This window comes from Phodopus roborovskii, unplaced genomic scaffold (assembly GCF_943737965.1).
Source record: "Phodopus roborovskii unplaced genomic scaffold, PHOROB, whole genome shotgun sequence".
Classification (NCBI taxonomy): domain Eukaryota; kingdom Metazoa; phylum Chordata; class Mammalia; order Rodentia; family Cricetidae; genus Phodopus; species Phodopus roborovskii.
Genome location: NW_026126611.1, coordinates 732,147 through 748,956, shown reverse-complemented (window position 1 = coordinate 748,956; position 16,810 = coordinate 732,147). Strand labels below are relative to the sequence as shown.

At 43.5% G+C, this 16,810-nt stretch overlaps 1 protein-coding gene across 1 annotated transcript in view; it reads left to right on the top strand.

Moving 5' to 3' along the window:
• Fam120b (family with sequence similarity 120B) overlaps nt 1-16,810 on the top strand; it is a 417,663-nt gene that overhangs the window by 259,530 nt on the left and 141,323 nt on the right. The gene's annotated exons all lie outside the window — the stretch shown is intronic.

The following is a 16,810-nucleotide window of genomic DNA, read 5'->3' as shown; positions in this document are numbered from 1 at the left end:
GAACACAAGAAATATGCCCAATCCTCACCAAACTGTTGAAGCCATTGCATCTGTTGTTGAGTATAGGGAGTAACAATTACATCCGGGATCTTGCCAAAAACTTGAAGACTCATTTTGTATGCCTTTTGACTAATACAAAGCATTGCCTGGGGATAAGATCTAACTGTCTTTCCTGAGGATGCATGTTCATGCACCCATAATATAAGACCAGTTTGCCAAAACACCACGGTAGGGTAATACAATGAAGCAAAAACTAGAAACATCAAGTTTTGAGAATAGTCAATATAATTTAAATGTACAGATTGGAGGCATTCTCGCACAGCAGGTGTTAAGGTACACAGAGAAGTGGGATCAGAATCTCCTTGTAAAATATCAAATAAGGGTCTAAGCTGCCCAGTGGTTATGGCCTAACTAGATGGAACGCAATTTAGATCTCCCAAAAATTTTTGAAAATCATTAAGGGTGGTCAGTCTATCCAGCCTTAGAGTAATCTTTTGAGGACGGATACCAGAATATAACAATTGATGACTCAGGTATAGACAGGGAAATTCTTGCTGCACCTTTTCTGGGGCTATACTTAAGCCAGCTAGTTGAAGATTATGTTGCAATTGCTTGGGATCTGGGCCAGCTAAAAGAATATCATCCATATAATGTATAATATACAGGGATTGAAATGTCTCTCTAATGGGGGCAATGGCCAAAGATACATACATTTGTCAAATAGTGGGACTACTGGCCATTCCTTGAGGCAATACCACCCATTGATATATCTTATAGGGCTTTTTAAAATTAATAGAAGGAGTGCTAAATAAATGCAAATCGCTAACTATTCTGAGGATGCAAGGGAATGCTAATAAAGCAATCCTTTAGGTCTATAAGTAATAAATGATAGCCTTGAGGAATACCCAGAGGGGGAAGTAAGCCAGTTTGTAGTGTTCCCATAATTTGTGTACAATCATTAACAGCTCAGAGATCTTTTAGGTGTCTCTACTTTCCTGTTTTTTTTCTTTATAACAGGGCCATTGCTCCACCCATACTGGGTTATCAGTTTTCCTGATAATAGGAATGGGAACAGGCTTCACAGCAATAGCCCCTAAGGAAAATTTCCCAACCCAGAGTGATCTCCGACTCTTTTGATAATTAAATTTTTGGATGCAACAGACTGAGGGTCACCTTGTAGGAATTCACCCAGTCCTCTTCCTTGTACATAATCTTGGTCAGCCAGCATATTTTTAACATGCTCAGTAGTAAGGTCCACTCCCATGGCCTGAAGCACATCTCTTCTCCAAAGATTAACAGGGATATGACTTAACACAAAAGTTGAAAAAGACTTGTATGTCCGTCATCATCCGGCCATTTTAGAAACTGAGTACTACATTCTGGAGCCACAACAGTTCCCACTCCTTGTAAAAGAGTGGAGGCTGGCCGAAGAGGCCATGCTTGTGGCCAATGTTTCTTTGCTTTTACTGAGTCAACTCTACCTTGTATGGTAAGGGTGAGCATGGGGCGCTGTTCAAGACTTGATACCCAAAAAGCACCCATGGAGCCTGTGGGCCCAAAACCAGCAGATCCCCTGATGTCCTTTAAAAAGGGATTGTTGGTTTTGAACATAGGGAGAAGAACCAATTGTGCTAGTCGAGGCCCTGTGGTATCATTAATACCCCCATTTCTGCCCTAACCATGATTTTTATTTCTCCTTGAAAATCAGAATCTACCATGCCTGGAATAACTCTAATTCCTTTTAACAGGGCACTACTGCATCTTAACAATAGCCATATTGCTCCCGGGGAAGAGGCCCAAAGACTTCTGTGCTTAAGGCTTGAGTGCACATTTGTGGTGTTAATAATATTACTCAGGTGGTGGAACAGATTTCCAGTCCTGCGCTTCCTGGGGTACCTCTGATAAGTTCCTGGACATAAAGGTGTTTCTCTGAGGGATCATCTGTACTGGGCGGGTTACAGGTGTATCCATTGCCCTGTACACCTGGGCTTGAGGTGCCCGAGGCTGGCCCCGCTTCCAGTTTCCCTGAGCCGGTAAAGGAGTACCAAGGGCAATTTTGTTTTTGACCTACATTCCTTGCTCCAATGGTGACCCTTACTGCAATGGGGGAATGCCCCTGCCTAGGATTCAATTGCGTAGTCACACTCTGTGGGGGTAGTTCCTTTTGAAATATCCTGGTTGTCCACATCCAAAGCAAGTCTTTGGCCTGGCTCCTCCATTGTACCCACCTCTTTTCATAACTGATGCTAGAAACTGGCCCATAATATGATGACCATCTATGTCCTGACATATGCCGATATAGTCATTAAGACTTTTGGCCATATGGGTACATAGAGCCTCTTTACAATACTTGTTTGTAATTTTGAATATCAATTGTTTAATTATAGGCATGACATTTTCAACATCACCAAAAATGTGACCAGCCAGTGTGGTCTGCAAGTTCTGAATAGGGCTCCGACAGTCCCTGCAATAACTTAGATAGTAGATCCCCTGCAGCCTTATTAGGCAGGGCTTTCCAAGCTGTAGTAGCAGCAATAGTAATTTGTGCATAGACCGCTGGGTCAAAAAGAATTTGAGCTGCAAGGGTAGGATATTGCCCAGCACCCATGAGCATATCTAAATTCCTTGGAGGAAATCTGGCAGCAGCATTGCATTGGGTGGTTTCCTTGCCAAATTCTTAAAATTCACCTCTCAGAGCAAATAGTCACCCACACTCAGCGCAGCTCTACAGAGCTGCATCCATTAACTAGGGGTGCAATTTAATGCTGAAAAGACTCAAAAATTGTCTGAGTAAAAGGGGCATGGGGCTCATAAATAGTGACAGCCTCTTTAAGCTGTTTTATATATAAGCTGGGTATAGTAGCCTGGGCTGGCATCCATGGAGTCTTAGTACTTGTAGAACATCTATCCAGGACCTTCTGGCCTTGAGAATTTCCATGGAGAAGTTAGGTTAATTTTGATAGGTCTGCCTTTAGATGTTACCTGGCCTTTTTCCCTCACTGCTCTTCATATTCTTTCTGTATTCTCTGTGTTAGGTGTTTTGATTATTATATGTTGAGGGGTCTTTTTTCTTTTGTCCAGTCTATTTAATGTTCGGTATGCTTCTTGTACTTTCATGGGCATGCCCTTCTTCACATTGGGAAAGTTTTCCTCCATGATTTTGTTGAATATATTTTCTGCCTTTATTTGTAGGTTTGGCCTTTTCACGGTGTCCCACATTTTTTGGATGTTTTGTGTTAAGGATTAGTTGGATTTATGATTTTCTTTGGTACATGAATCTATTTCCTAGTTTATGTTTAGTGCCTGAGATTCTCTCTTGTATTCTGTTGGTTTTGCTTGTGTCTGTAGTTCCCGATCATTTGCCCAGTTTTTCTATTTCCAGCATTCCTTCAGTTTGTGTTTTCTTTATTGTGTCTATTTCAGTTTTCAAGTCTTGAACCATTGCCCTCACCTGTTTGCTTTTTCTTGGCTTTTTGTACTTTCTTTAAGAAATTTGTTCATTCCTTCCAATTTTTTTTTGTTTGGTTTTTCTTCCATTTCTTTAAGGGATTTTCTCACATTGTCTTTGAGGGTGTCTATCATTTTTATAATAATTTTTGAGTCGTTTACTTCTGCTTCATCTGCTTTGGGGTGTTCAGATCCAGTTGGTGTAGAGTCCCTAGATTCTGGTGGTGGTATGCTTGTCTTTCTATTGTTAAGTGTTATCTTGCATTGCAGTCTTCACATTGCTTCTAACAGTAGGTGCAGGTGGGAATCTATCTATGGTTCTCCCCCAGTGGGGTTAGGTGGATCAGAGGTTTGATATCTGTAGCTCTGGGTGGTCCAAGCTCTCTAGGAGTTCTCTCCTCAGGCAGGGGCCCGGCGATGGCGGTGGGGGGTTCAAATATCAAGCTACAGCAGAGGGCCAGCCATGGGTGTGAAAGATCCCGAAGGCTAGGACTCAGGATGTTCCTGCACCAATAGGAAGAGCTAGTCGGGCCCTGGAACTCTCCAGCCGCGGCCTCTTTAGCAGAAGCCCAGTGATGGGAGTCAAGATCCAGCCCACAGGGACTCAGGATGGCCCTGATGAGGGTTTCATGATGATGGATAAGTTAGTCGTTGATCTCATTATCTGGGAAGGGCATTTATGGTAGCCTTTCCACTGTTGCTCAAATTGTCAGTTGGGGTCAGTCTTGTAGGTCTCTGGACATTTCTCTAGGTTCAGTTTTCTCTTCAATCCTATGATGGCTGTCTATTTTATGTTCTCTCTTAGTTTCTCTGTGTCTGTCTGTCTGTCTCACTCTCTCTCTGATAGGGGTGCGGAACTCCCATAGAGGACCAGCAGTGGGGGTCAGATACCAGGCAGGTGGGCATTCCATGTGGTCCTGGGTGGATAGGCAGGTTCTAGTGGGCTCAGAACAGCTCCAGGAAGTCCCCCAGAAGGTGGCAGTATTGTTGGCTCCACCCTCTGTCCCAGTGCTATGGGACAGTGGGCAGGGAGGGCACAGGGTAGGGAAATGCAGGCTCTTTGTGTGTGTGTGTGTGTGTGTGTGTGTGTGTCTGAATCCATCTTCCTGGATCCTCTGCACTCTATGGCTAATTCCTGTCAACAAGTTGCTGGATGATCTTCCGCATAGAAGGCTGATCTTACTAACACAGACTCGGTTTTTCACAGTGCAATCGAATGTTCTGCATGTCATGAATGTGTTGGGTGCCCGTGTCAGGTCCCCTGGACCTACAATTACACTCAATTGTAATTTTAGTGGGGGCTTGGGACTGAACCCCGGGTACTCTGGGAAACAAGAAGCAAAGCAGCAGTCCAAACTGCTGAGCCAGCCATCTCTTTGCTTGACGAAGCCAGTCCAAATCTCTCAGCCTTCTACAGGTCCTGTTCCACTCTTGAGAAGTTGAAAATATGTTTTTTTTTACTATATTTTATTTATTTATTTTTATTTTACATTTCGATCCCAGTTCTCCCTTCCTTCTTTCCTCCCTCATTCCATCTGTCCTACCCTCACATGCACCCACAGCAACCTCCCCTCCCTTCCCAATCCATATGTAGGTTGATGCCCTCCAGTAGGGGTCATCTAAATCTGTCAAGTGTTTTGGAGTAGGGACTAGGACTTCTGTTTCTAGGTTAAGGGAGTATCCCTTTATGGATGATGTGCCTGCAAATTCTTTTTGTGCACCCAGAATACATCCTGGTTCCACTGTCTGAGGACCCTTAGACTGCCCAGGCCTTCTAGCTGAGACACATGTTCAGGGGGGCCTGAGTCAGTCCCATGCTGGATTCCCAGCTATCAGTCTGGGGGCCCGTTAGCTCCTCCTTGTTCAGGTTATCTCTGTGGGTTTCTGTAGCCTGGTCTTGTCTTCCTTCTCTTCATCTGTTTTCTAGGTCGGCTCAGTTTTTAGTTGTGGGTGTTTGCTTCTGTTTCCAACAGGTATTAGATGAGGGCTCCACGATGTTGGATAAGTTAGTTGTTGTTCTCATTATCAGGGAAGGGCATTTATGGTAGCCTTTCCAGTGTTTCTCAAATTGTCAGTTGGGGTCAGTCTTGTAGGTCTCTGGACATTTCTCTAGGTTCAGTTTTCTCTTCATTCCTATAATGGCTCCCTCTTTTATAGTCTCTCTCCCCCCCCCCTCTCTCTCTCTCTCTCTCTCTCTCTCTCTCTCTGTCTCTTTCACTTCTGTCGTCTATTTCTCCCCTGACTCAATTCTACTTGTCCCACGTGCTTTCCTCTCCTCCCCTTTTCTTTCTCCTAGTTCCCTCTCCACCCCATGTGCTCTGGAGAACTTGTCCCTTCCCCCTTCTGTGACTGTCCATATATGAATCTTTTAGAATCTACCTTGTATCCTAGTTCCTGTGGCGGTGTGAATTATAGGCTGGTTATCCTTTGCTCTAGGTCTAAAATCCATATATGAGCGAGTCCGTTCCATGTTCCTCTTTTTGTGACTGGGTTACCTCATTCAGGATGGTTTCTTCAAGTTACATCCACTTGGCTGTGAATTTCAAGAATCCATTGCTTTTTTTTTCTGCAAACAGTATTCCATTGTGTAGATGTGCCATATCTTCTTTATCCATTCTTCACTTGAGGGGCATCTGTATTGCTTCCAGGTTCTTGCTATTGCAAATAATGCTGCTATGAACATAGTTGAGCACATGTCTTTGTTGCAATGACATGGATCATTTCAGTATATGCCTAAGAGGGGGGATTGCTGGTTCCCTTGGTAGACTGATTCCCATTTTCCTGAGGAACCGCCATACTGATCTCCAAAATGGCTGTACAAGTTTGTACTCCCACCAGCAGTGGAAGAGTGTTCCCCTTTCTCTCCATCATAAGTTGTCATTGGTGTTTCTAATTTTAGCTATTCTTGCAGGAGTAAATGACATCTCAATGTTGTTTTGATTTGCATTTCCCTGATAGGTAAGGATGATAAGCACTTTCTTATGTGTCTTTCAGCCTTTTTGTTTTCCTCCATTGAGAATTCTTTGTTCAGTTCTGTACCCCATTTTTAAATAGGGTTATTTGGTGTTTTGTTGACTGGTTTCTTTAGTTCTTTGTATATTTGGGAGATCAGCTCTCTGTCAGATGTAGGATCAGTAAAACCTTTCTTTTCAGTCTGCGGGCTGCCGTTTGGTGTTGCTAATTGTGTCCTTTGCCTTACAGAACGAACCTTCTAAGTTTGAGGGGGTTCCATTTATAAATTTTCGATCTCAGTGTCTGTCCTATTGGAGTTAGATTCAGGAAGCGGTCTCCTATACGAATTTGTTCAAGGGTACCTCCCACTCTCTTCTAAAAGGTTCAGGGTGGCTGGATTTATGTTGAGGTCTTTGATCTATTTGGACTTGTGTTTTGTGCATGGTGACAGACTTGGGTCTATCTGCCGTCTTCTACACACCCTCATCCAATTGTGCCAGCACCATTTGTTGAAGACGCTTTCCTCCTCCCATTGCATATTTTCCAGAAGTTTTGTCAGAAATCAGGTGTTCATAGGTGTGTGGGTTAATGTCAGGATTTTGGATTCAATTCCATTGGTCTACATGTCTATTCTTGTGACAATAATAGGCTGTTTTCAGTGTTATAGCTTGTAATAGAGCTTAAAGTTGGTGATGCCTCCTGAAGTTCCTTTATTGCACAGGTTTGTTTTGGCTATCCTTTTGTTTTCCCATATAAAGTTGCTTATTATTCTTTCATTGTCAGTGAATTGTGCTGGGATTTTAATGGGGATTGTATTGAATGTATAGATTGGTTTGGGCAAGGTTGCCATTTTTACTATGTTTATCCTACCTATCCAAGAGCATGGGAGATCTTTCCATTTTCTGGTATCTTCTTTAATTTATTTCTTTAAAGACACAAAGTTCTTATTATATAGGTCTTTCACTTGTTTGGTAAGCATTACCCCAAGATACTTTGTTGTTTGCAGCTATTGTAAAGGGTGATGCTTCTCTGATTTCTTTCTCAGCCCCTTTGTCATCTGAGTAATGTAGGGCAATGTAGGGTACTGATTTTTTTTTTTTTTTAGTTTATTTTGTATCCTGCTGGTTTGCTGAAGGTGTTTATCAGCTATAGGAGTTCCCTGGTAGAGTTTATTGGGTTGCTTATGTAAACTATCATATCATTTGCAAATAGAGAAAGGTTGACTACTTCCTTTCCAATTTGGAACCCTGTGATCTCCTTTTATTATCTTATTGCTCTAGCTAGAACTTCAAGCACAATAATGAAGAGATATGGAGGGAGAGGGCAGTCTTGTGTTGTTCCTGATTTTAGAGGAATCACCTTAAGCTTCTCCATTTAGTTTGATGTTGGCTGTTGGTTTTCTGTATATTGCTCCTATTATGTTTAGGTATGTTCCTGTTATCCCTGATCTCTCCAAGACCTTTTTCATGAAAAGGTGTTGAATTTGTCGAAGGCTTTTTCAGCATCTACGGAGATGATCATGTGGTTTTTCTGTTTCAGTTTTTTTATATGGTGGATCATGTTGATAGATTTTCATATGTTAAACCATCCCTGCAACCCAGGAATGAAGCCTACTTGATCATGGTTGATGATTTCTCTGATGTATTCTTGGATTCGGTTTGCCAGTATTTTATTGAATATTTTTCGCATCAATGTTCATGAGGGATATTGGTCTTCCCTTGTAACACTGCTTATAGTATGTCCCATAAGTTCGGGTGTGTTGTGTCCTCATTCTCATTGAATTTTAGAAAGTCCTTAATTTCTTTCTTTATTTCTTCTTTGACCCAGGTATGGTGCTATTGTGCCTTGTTCATTTTCCACGAGTTTGTAGGTTTTCTGTGATTTGTGTTGTTTTGAATTGCAACTTTAAAGCGTTTTGGTCTGATAAGATACAGGGGGCTATTCCAATTTTTTTCTATCTGTTGAGATTTGTTATGCTACCTAGTATGTGGTCGATTTTAGAGTAGGTTCCATGTGGAGCAAAGAAGAAGTTATATTCGTTTGTGTTTGGATGGATGTTCTATAGATGTCTGTTAAACCCAATTGAGACATACCTTCTGTTAGTTCTTTCTTTGTTAAGTTTCTGACTGGTGGTCCTGTCTAGCGGTGAGAGTGGAGTGTTGAAGTCTCCCACTGTAAGTGTGTGAGCTTTTATGTGAGCTTTGAGTTTTTTGTAGAGTTCGTTTTATGAATGTGGGTGCCTTTGTATTAGGGATATAGATGTTCAGAATTGAGACTTTGTGCAGATGGATTTCTCCTGTGATGAATACGAAATGAACGTCTTCATCTCTTTTGATTAATTTTGGTTTGAAGTCTAACTTGTTAGATATTAGGATAGCCACACCTGGCTTGCTCCTTGGGTCCATTTGATTGGAAGATCTTTTCCCAGCCCTTTGCCCGGAGGTAATGTCTTTCTTTGAAACTTAGATGTGTTTTTTGCATGCAACAGGATGGATTCTGTCTTCGTATCCATCCTGTTAGCCTGTGTCTTTTTATAGGCGAGTTAAGACCATTAATGTTGAGGGAGAGTAAGAACTATTGATTGTTGATGCTTGTTTGTTTTAAATTTATTATTGTTGGTGGTGCATATATTTGTCTTGCTTTACTCTTGGGTTCTTGTGAAGTGGGACTATCTATTGCCTATATTTTTCTGAGGCTAGTTAACTTTCTTGGGTTGCAGTTTTCCTTCCCAAAGTTTCTGTAGGGCTGGATTTGTAGATATGTATTGTGAAAATCTGCCTTTGTCATTAATTATCTTGTTTTCTCCATCTATAGCAATTGAGGGTTTTGCTCGGTATAGTAGCCTAGCCTGGCATCTGTGGACTTTTAGTACTTGTAGGACATTTATCTAGGACCTTCTGGCCTTTAGAGCTTCCATAGAGAAATCAGGTGATAGATCTGCCTTTGTGTTACCTGGCCCTTTTTCCTCGCTGCTCTTACTATTCTTTCTTTATTCTGTATGTTAGGTGTTTTAATTATTATGTGTCGAGGAGTCTTTTTTTCTTTGGTCCAGCCTGTTTGGGGTTCGGTATGCTTCTTGTACTTTCATGGGCATGACCTTCTTCAGATTGGGAAAGTTTTCCTCAATGATCTTGTTGAATGTATTTTCTGCACCTTTGAGCTGGGCTTCTTTACCTTCCTCTATGCCTAATATTCTTAGGTTTGGCCTTTTCATGGTGTCCCACATTTTTTGGATATTTTGTGTTAAGGATTTGTTGGATTTACGATTTTCTTTGGTCCATGAATCTATTTCCTCTAGTTTATCTTCAGCGCCTGAGATTCTCTCTTCCATCTCTTGAATTCTGTTGGTTTTGCTTGTGTCTGTAGTTCCTGATCGTTTGCCCAGTTTTTCTATTTCCAGCATTTCTTCAGTTTGTGTTTTCTTTATTGTCTCTAATTCAGTTTCCAAGTCTTGAACCATTTCCTTTGCCTGTTTAATAGTTTTTTTCTTGGTTTTCTGTACTGTCTTTAAGATATTCATTTATTTCTTCCAATTTTTTGTTTTATTTTTCCATTTCTTTAAGGGTTTTTTTTCACATTGTTTCTTAAGTGCGCTATCATTTTTATGATGATATATTTTTAACTTGTTCTCCATCTGTTTTGGGTTCAGGTCTAGTTGGTTAGAGTCCCTAGATTCTGGTGGTGGTATGCTTGTCTTTCTATTATTAGGTGTTTTCATACATTGCCGTCTTCCCATTACTTCATCCAGTAGGTGCAGGTGGGGTCTCTGTCTTGCTGTCTCTCCTTGGTACTCCCCAGGTGGGCTTAGGTGGGTCCGAAATTCGATGTTTGTAGCTCTGGGTGGTCCAAGCTCCCTAGGAGGTCTCTCCTCAGGCCTGGCCTCGGCAATGAGGGTCAAAGATCAGGCACCAGAAGAGCAGCACTGGGGTACAAAGATCCCTATGATTGGTACTCATGATGTTTCTGGGCAGATAGGCGGATCTAGCTGGGGCCTGGCACTCTCCAGTTGCTGTCTCTTTAGCAGAGGCCTAGCGATGGGGATCTAGGATCCAGTCCCCAGGGACTGAGGATGGGCCCAAGGAGATAGGTGCATCTCTGGGAGGGGCCAGAAAACCAGTAGAGGACTAGAGGTGGGGGCCTGAGACCAGGCAGTTGGGGATTCTGGGTGGTCCTGGGTGGATAGGCAGTCTAATGTGCTCAGAACAGCTCCCCAAAGTTCCCTGAAGGTGGCAGGATTGCTGGCTCCACCCTCCGTCCCAGTCCTCAACAGGAGCTGTGGGCCAGTGGGCCAGGAGGGCACAGGGTAGGGAAGTGCAGGCTCTTGGTGGGGTGCGAGAGAGAGAGAGAGAGAGAGAGAGAGAGAGAGAGAGAGAGAGAGAGAGAGAGAGAGAGAGAGAGAGAGAGAGAGAGAGAGAGAGAGAGAGAGAGAGAGAGAGAGAGAGAGAGAGAGAGAGAGAGAGAGAGAGCGAGCATCAAGAGCACTCTTGCTGGGGACAGGACAGAGGGAGCCAGATCCTGGGCCAATCCAGAGAGTTCCCAGGGAAGGGTGTGGGTGTGGATTGAACCCAAATTGGTTCCAGACTTACATCTAGCAGAGGCCTGGCGATGGGGGTTAAAGATCTAGCAGGCTGGGACTCAGCATGTTCCCATGACAATAGGTATATCTAGCCTGGGTGTAGCACTCTGCATCTGAGGCCTCTTTAGCAGAGGCCCAGCGATGAGGGTCAAGGATCCAGCCCACAGGGACTCAGGATGGCCCCAAGGAGGTAGGTGGATATCTGGGAGGTGTCCGGAACTCCAGTAGAGGACCAATGGTGGGGGTCAGAACAGGCAGGTGGGGATTCCGGGTGATCCCATGTAGATACACAGGTATAGTGTGCTCAGAACATCTCCAGGAAGTTCCTGAAGGCGGCAGGATTGTTGGCTCCACCCTCTGTCCCAGTGCTCAACCAGAGTGGTGGGAAAGTGGGCAGGGTAGGGGGTGGGCAGGCTCTTGCTGGGGATGGGACACAGGGGGAGCGAGATCCAGGGCCAATCCAGGGAGTTCCCAGGGAAGGGTGTGTGTGTGTGTGTGTGTGTGTGTGTGGGGATTCAACCAAAATTGGTCCCAGGCTCACCTCTAGCAGAGGTCTGGCGATGGGGGTCCCAGAAGTTGAAAATATTATCATTGGCCTAATTTGTACAACTAGGAGGTTCCAGATCTAAGAGTTATTTTTGCTTTGACTGTGAGATACCAAGTAACTACATCTATCACCACGCAATCTAAGGAAAACACTTGACAAAGTCCTTACGCAATTACACTTCTACACGGGTTCTGATGAGCTGGTCAACTATCTCTTTAGCAATAATTTTACCGTGACTCTTCCTACATTCAGACCATTTTCAATCCCTGAAGACTAATCCAGGGTAAGCGGTTGCTCAAAAACGAGGTTTTTAGTAAATGTGTGCTAACAATGTGGGAGGATTTGCAGCGAGGAAGGGGCAGGAGGTTCTTGGTGTGCCTGCTGTTTGAATTGATGCTTTCCTGGAAGCTGTGACCCAAGTTTGTTTCCTTCCTGGATGTTCAAACTTTCTTCAGGACTCTGGCCCAGTCCTAAATTCTTGAATCTTCATGGGGACCTAAAACTAGAAATGTAGTTCTTCTAAGGTGAGCAAACAAATGGTTCTTCTTAGGCACGGCAACAGCCTCTAAGAAATTCAGCATTAAGAAATTCAGATAAAGTAGTAAATTTACTCTTCACAGGGGATGTTTGAGGTGTGATGTTAGGATTCTTATTTTAAAAGTGAGGAAATGGAAGTCTAGACATGGGTTTAGGATGCATAAGGAGGCACAATAAGTAGATTGAAACTTAACACTTGGCAGTTCCACAGACCATAATCTTGTCCATGATGGCATGCTGCCTCCTTAGTAGACTATATAAAGGGGGGACCATTTAATGGCCCTGCAGGGCAAGGCAAAAAGACAGCATCCCTATCTGCAATTTCGATCTGAAAGCTTTTTAAAATCTGTTGTTGCTCTTCCATCTTCCCAGGTCATCTTTGACCTCTTTCCTGAACTCCAAATGTCATCCAAATGCCCGATTTGATAGGAGCTAATGAAGTTATATTTGTATTGAACCAACTTATTTTAGTGTTCTCCCCCCACACCCCTCCAAGAAAGAAATATGCATGAGACACAGGCTTGGTCTGTCTTTCTCTTAGAGCAATGCAAGTTCCCTTCCCGTCTTCGTGATATTGATAACTGTCTTAATTAGGGTTCCCATTGCTAAGACAAACATTTCCCTCCCCAACTCGCTTGGTGTATTATTTGACTTACACTTCCAGATCATAGTTCATCACTGGAGGGAGTCAGACCTGGAACCTGGAAACTGGAGCTGATGAGGAGGCCAGGGAGGAGAAACTGCTTATTGACTTTCTTCCCCGGGCTTGTGCGGTCTGCTTCCTTCCTTTCTTCCTCCCTCCCTCCCTCATTTTTATTTAAATTAAAAAGTCTTATTTTACATACCAATTCCAGTTCCCTCTCCCTCCTGTCCTCCTGCTCCCCCCACCAACTCCCCATCTCACCCCTCCATCCACTCCTCAGGGAGGGTGAGGCCTCCCATGGAGCATCAGCAAAGCCTGTCACATCATTTGGGGAAGGATCCCCCTCTCCCGCCCCTCCATCTAGGCTGAGAGAGTAACCCTCCATAGGGAATGGGCTCCCAAAGCCCATTAGTAAACTAGGGATAAATACTGGTTCCACTGCCAGAGGCCCCATAGACTGCCCAGGCCTTCTGAGAACCACGCTCATGGGACCTGGTTTGGTCTATGCTGGTTCCCCAGCGTCAGACGAGTCCATGAGCTCCCCCTTGTTCAGGTCAGCTTGTTTCTGGGGGTTTCCCCAGCATGGTCTTGACCCCTTCATCACTCCATCCTCTCTACAACTGGATTCCAGGAGATCGGCTGAGTGCTTAGCTGTGAATCTCTGCTTTCTGGATGAAGGCTCTAGGATGGCACATAAAGTAGTCCTTAATCTCATTGTAGGGGAAGGATATTCAAGGTAGCCTCTCTACTGTTGCTCATATTGTTAGCTGGGGTCGTCCTTTGGATTCCTGGAAACTTCCCTAGTGCCGGATTTCTCTATTAAGCTCCCTCTATTAAGGTAGCTTTTTCCATACTCTCCTTCTCTCCTCTTCCTCCAACTCGACTTTCCTGATCCCTCATGGTCTCTTCCCCCTGCCTGCTCCTCTCTCCCACCTTCCTCCCCCCCTTCCATGCTCCCAATTTACTCGGGAGATCTTGTCCCTTTCCCCTTCTGCGGGGGAGATCCATGTATCTCTCTCTTAGGGTCCTCCTTGCTTCCCAGCTTCTCTGGGGTTGTGGATTATAGGCTGGTAATCCTTTGCTCTATGTCTAATATCCATGTTTTTCTTTCTGTGTCTGGGTTACCTCACTCAGGATGGTTCTTCTAGTTCCATCCATTTGCTTGTGAATTTCAAGGTGTCTTTTTTACCCAAATGAATAGTAGTACCACATTTTCTTTATCCATTCTTTGCTTGATGGGCATCTAGGATGCTTCCAGGTTCTGGCTATTACAAATAATGCTGCTATGAATATAGTTGAACAGATGTACATCTTTTGGATATATGCCAAAGAGTGGAATTGCTGGGTCTTGAGGGAGACTGATTCCCATTTTCCTGATCAACTGCCATACTGATTTCCAAAGTGTTTGTACAAGTTTGTACTCCCACCAGCATTGGAGGAGAGTTGCCCTTCCTCCACATCCTCTCCAGAATAAACTGTCTTTGGTGTTTCTGATTTTAGACATTCTGACATGAGCAAGATGGTATCTGAGTTGTTTTGATTTGCTAATGGCTAAGGATGTTGAGCACTTTAAGTGCCTTTCGGCCATTTGAGATTCCGCTATTGAGAATTCTCTATTGAGATCTGTACCCCATTTTTAAATTGAATTATTTGGTGTTTTGGTGACCAGCTTTTTTGAGTTCATTGTATGTTTTGAAGATCAGCTCTGTCAGATGTGAGGTTGGTGAAGATCTTTTTCCCATTCTGTGGGCAGCATGTAACACCCACAATTTGAAGATCAGCTCTGTCAGATGTGAGGTTGGCGAAGATCTTTTTCCCATTCTGTGGGCAGCATGTAACACCCACAATAGGCTGGGCCCTCTCCAATTGATCACCGAGAAAATGCCTTAACGGCTGCACCTCATGGAAGCATTTCCACAAATGTGGCCCCTTCTCGGATGACTCTAGCTTGTGTCAAGTTGGCACACAAAACCGGCCAGCACAGTGACAATACTATGTTAACAGCACCATTTGCGACACCGTGACAAAGGCAACCAATAGAAGAGTTTATTGGGGGCTTGCTTACAGTTCCAGAGGGTTGAGCCCAGGACCATCATAGCAGGGAGTATGCAACAGACAGGCAGACATCTGACCCATAAGCAAGAAGCAAAGAGCAAGAGAATGGGAATGGCCCGTGCTTTTAAAAACCTCAAAGCCCACCCCCAGTGACATACTCCTAATCCTAAGTAGTTCCATCAACAGTGGACCAAGCATCCGAATGTATGAACCTAGGGTGGTCATTCTTAGTAGGAGCATCAGTTTCTTCTTGGTGTGTGGAGTATGCAGTGTCCTGTATATGTGTGTACATGCGTGCAATGGCTAGAGGTAACACTAGGTGTCCTCGGTGGCTCATTATCTTAATTTTTAAGACAGCATCTTTCACGTGGAGCTCAGCTGGCCAGTTCAGAGACCCTCCAGGTCTCACTTCCCTGGAACTGTAGTCGTCGGTATATGCCACTGCATCTGGACCTGAACTCAGGTCCCCATGATTGTGTGGCACACATTTACTATCTTCTCAGACCTTGAAATAGCCCTAATTGTAAAGACTATTTATGGCAGATGCATTTTTTACTTTGCCAATTCATTTAGTCTTAACTACTTGATCTGGTTACAGAATACTTTTTTGAAAATTTAGGAGTGGAGTTTTCATTTTTTTTTTTTTTTTTAAATGAACCATAGATGTATGTATTAAAAAAAAAAAAATGTTAGGGGTTGGGGAGATGGCTCAGGCATGAAAGGGTTAGTCTTACAGCCATAAAGAAAAGAGCCTTCAATTAGGAAATACTGGCCTGTTTTTGTCTGATGGTAGTTTGATAGAGCAGAGCCATGTTAACATGTCCTGGTTAACAGAGTAAGTTTGCTCAGTTGACTTGACATCATTCTAATGAAAATGCTGAGATATGACTGTGTCCCTCTGGCCCTAGCTGCCAGTCTCTGTCAATCTGCAAGCCATTCACAAGAGAGGAGACACAAACACGGTGACATTCAAAGACGGGAGGGCATTCACTGTATTATTTAGGTGAGAGTTTGAAACATCTTACTAGAAGTCCTCTGGGCAGGGGTTAGGAGTGGGGGTAGGGAAAGAACGGTGAGTTTAAAAAAAAAAAAAAAAAAAACAACAACACTATTGAATTGATTTCCCTTTAGAAGACACACAGAAAACAGAAGTACAAATAGAATTTTGAACTTCTTCCTTTTGTTTACCTTTTTGGGGGTGGAGAGGTTTTGCTTGATTCTCACAGAAATGGACATGTCGCTACAGGAACTCAGGGTAAGGTTTTAGGCATCCAAGATGGTCTTACCCTTGCCTTACTCTAGGCAATAAAATAGCATCAATAAACATTTTTTAAAAAATGAAATAATTCAGGCAACTAACAGGAATCTTGGGTTTTGAAAAGGAAATCTCTCTAGACAGACAGACAAACCTTTAATCCCAGAGGCAGTGGGTTTCAGCGAGTCTGAGGCCCGCCTGGTCTACAAAGTGAGTTCCAGAACTGCCAGTACACAAACAAAATCTCTAGTTTTGGTTTCTGAGAAGTTGGAGGATAGATGGGAACTTTTGTGGAAGGTATTTATTACATAGATGACATCTACTCAGCACCCAGGGACCATATCCCTGGTTTCTGTAGCTTACATGATGCAGCTGATTTAAGATTTCCCTTCATATTCTCTACACACACAGAAAGCGCTCTATTCAGTAATTATGTGAGCCCCCCTGCAACCCAGGCTTTCTCCATTTAGGAAGCTACTTCCCTGAGCCTTTGCAAGTTTTCCAAGACAAAACACCACCCTACCTCCCACATCTTTCCATCACTGCAAATTGCTGCATCCCAGTACCATCTTCAGAGGATCCAGTTGTGAAGTGTGCTCAAGGGACAAAGCTACTCATTAGAGACAGGACTTTAGGACCAGCAGCCAGTCTCACAGACACTACTTTTATTTGTAATAAAGGGAAAAACTACAGTAGCAGTCAAATGAGCTAGGGGGCAGGGAGTCCATCTTGTGAAAAACTATGAGGATCTTACTATAAACACCCTTACTCTTTTCCTTCTGCGGAGGTTCCTAGGCT